The sequence below is a fragment of the Bidens hawaiensis genome, unplaced genomic scaffold, assembly GCF_021521415.1.
Source record: "Bidens hawaiensis isolate Kalapana, Puna unplaced genomic scaffold, B.hawaiensis_p1.1 tig00021177_1, whole genome shotgun sequence".
NCBI classification, from domain to species: Eukaryota; Viridiplantae; Streptophyta; class Magnoliopsida; order Asterales; family Asteraceae; genus Bidens; species Bidens hawaiensis.
Genome location: NW_027493272.1, coordinates 8,981 through 12,195, shown reverse-complemented (window position 1 = coordinate 12,195; position 3,215 = coordinate 8,981). Strand labels below are relative to the sequence as shown.

Genomic DNA, 3,215 nt, shown 5'->3' with positions numbered 1-3,215 from the left:
CACACACATGATCCAATAGTGCAGCGACCCCATTCGACTATAAGCCAAAGGCGCAGATAATTACAACAGCCTACACTCAACTTTTACAGAATATGATCAAAAGAAGCACATAATCACCTAAGTCCAGAGCGAATGAAGAAGCAGCCCAAACAAACACTAAATAAAAAGTTCTCTACTTTAATAGAATAATAATAAAATAACATTTTATAACATACAACTATAATTAACCAACCAACTATAATTAAAACCATAAAACACATTATACATACTTTCCGTCCAAGGTTACATGACATCGAAAAGATAATTTTGTTAGTTTCTCAACAAATCTCAGTAACTCAGCCCTAAGATGAACACCATCAATGAAATAATCATTATCGTCTCCAATAAACGTAGTCCACGGAACTCCGAACAAATTTGAGGTACCAATTCCCACACCATTCTTAAATGTATAATTTCCTTTGTGCTTACTAACATACTCGCTGCTGTACTTAGACCTTGCTGCAAACTCATAGTCAAATGCGAAAGGAACCATTTCCTTTTCCCAATGATTCATACATATATGAAGCCCGAAACAATCTGTGTTAACACATCGGGCCGTTAAGAGAAACCATTGATGATTGTGAGTACCCAAGTTAAATGCTTCAAAACCAACAGTCCTCGATGGAAATAACCTTGCACACACGTCATGTTTTAAATTAAAGTACACCACACAACACGGCCTTGGTTGTTTAAATTCAACCATCTTAGTGGGTAGGCTTAAATAGGCCCGTTCCACGAACCAACGATTAATACTAGAGTTTTTATCCCTTATACATCTATGCCGCATGTTTGGGATCTCAGCTTTGAAAGAGAGTGCTTCATTTACTACCTTTTTAGCAAATTCAGGATCGAACTCCTGGCAACTGAGGACTTGTGTAATCTTTCTACGTGTGATGAGAGGGAAACGAATAAACTTTGCAAGACGAGTCATGATGATTTCACGGCGCTCCTATTTGTTAGGGTAGTGGGCCAAGGCCCACCTGAGAACAAAACGGTAAACCATGTCTTCTGAGAACACGCGAAGATCATCACTAGCTATAATTGCCTCGACAGCAGCAAGCGGCAATCCAATAGTTGCATCTTTAAATCTGCCATTGTTAACAAAATATCATATTATTCACTAATAAATAAATATTTTAGTTTTAGCTTTGAGGAAGCCGAAATACTTGACTATGTCTTTGTAATGAACAGCATAGAACTGCTTGGCGGCAACAGTTAGTGGCTGAAATGCTTTGGCTGTTAAGATAGTGGAAGGAAGATTAAGATAAACTCGTACAGATTCGGGTCTCATCGGCAAAGTTCTTAATACCCGGCTGCAATGTCTTATGCAAGAAGCAACTTCAAACTTGTTAGCAGCTATTAGCACATCAAGCACCTCGGAAGCTGTTGTAACGGTCAATTTTTTGCTATACATAAACTTCAGTAGTTCCGTGAAGGCAGCTTCCTCTGTTCAAAAACATAAACATTTTAAAAACTACAATAAACTGCACATACAGTATACATATTAACATAACTGTAAAATCTTACCACTACAAACCTGAAGCATTGATTTGCAAGGGTACATAGCGTAGTGCTGACTCTCTCATCCCATTTGAAAAGAGCTGCGTGAAGAACCGATGGATGACTTAACATAATGAATAAGAACAAAATCAAAGTCCATTTTAACATTAAGAAATCAGTCAATTACCTTGCAGAAAAATGGACTTCTTGCAGCTAAAATCGGAGAGCTAACAAAAAAGGCAACACCTCTAACTATATAAACCATATAAACAACAATTGAATTTTGATTAAGGGGGTGTTTGGCCTAGCTTTTATTTTTTAGCTTATAGCTTATTTTCTATTATTTGATAAGCTCTTTTTAAGTGTTTGGATTAGCTAATATTCTATAAGTTGATTATACGTCTTAATAAGTTGTTAAATCCATCATTCTTTAATTTGCTATAGTAATAAGTTGCTTCAATATTATTAATCCATCACCATTTGAAGGCAAATGGGCAATTTACCCCCTTAAACAAATAAGCTTCTTCAAATAAGCTAAAAAACCATCTTCAAATACTTCTTCAAATTAGCTTATATAAGCTTATAAGCATAGGCTAAACCAAACACCAAGTTAAGCTTATTTTATAAAAAAAAAACACTAAGAAAGTTATAAGCTTTGCTAAAAAAAGCTAGGCCAAACACCTCCTAACTTTAAAATAGTAAAAAACTAAAACTTGTTAGAACATGAACAACAACTAACTGTTTAGTTATATATTCAACCCTAAACCTAATTATATCCGTGTTCGTGTTTCAAGATCTTCAGCAACACAAACAGATCAACCGATCAAAGATCAATCTTTTGGAGATAATTGATGTTTGCTATAATTCTAAAGAGTCTTTTAAATATTAAATTGATATACCAGTTGTTGAGTCAGAAACCAGACCGACGCGAAGAACACGATCAGAGAAATTGCGATTATTGAAGGCGAAACTGAAGTCGCAGTCGTCGCAGCGGACTTCTTCGTAGTCAACATCCTCCGTGACCATTGTTCTAGGGTCGAATTCATCAAAATTCCATGCTCTCATGGTATCCATGTGAAACAAAAAGTTAATTGGGGGGGTTTTGGACTTTTACAAGCTGATGGACGTAATAAATAAAAGGGGTGGAATGGGAAGACAATGGGCCGAGTTTTAGTTATTCTCAAATTCATACCTGATTAGTAAAGTCCGTATCAAACTCATTAGGTATTTATTAGGTAATTATCCGTCAGATTTTTGTACGGGGTTACCCAATGAATAATAAAATGACAAAGGAAACATAATACAAATGATTCGTGTTTTATATATAAATAGCAATCGATAACATTTTTTAGCATAAAAAACTACGCCATATCTATTCACTACGAGCAAGGCTGGACCATCCGATTTTAGAAGTTCCGCGATGAGGATGATGTTTTCGACGATGTTGTTGGAACGCATCCTTATCATATGTGATTTGTGTAGTCCGAGCTAGAAATCGCCATTCATAACAACGATTTTTACTTTATTCCTTCCACGTGTCTTACGTTCCCTGACATGTCACCTTACAAAGACCATGCGTGACCAAAGCCATATCAATTCAATCTTGGATTTTGATATACAACCTAAAGAGATTATAACAAAAGCATATAACAATTAAAATAAAAAGGGACATTTAC

The 3,215-nt window shown here is 35.7% G+C and overlaps 1 pseudogene; it reads right to left on the bottom strand.

The window, feature by feature from the left end:
• Nucleotides 1–259: 259 nt before the first annotated feature.
• LOC143562820 (BTB/POZ domain-containing protein POB1-like) lies at nt 260–2,604 on the bottom strand (annotated as a pseudogene).
• Between the last annotated feature and the right edge of the window lie 611 nt (nt 2,605–3,215).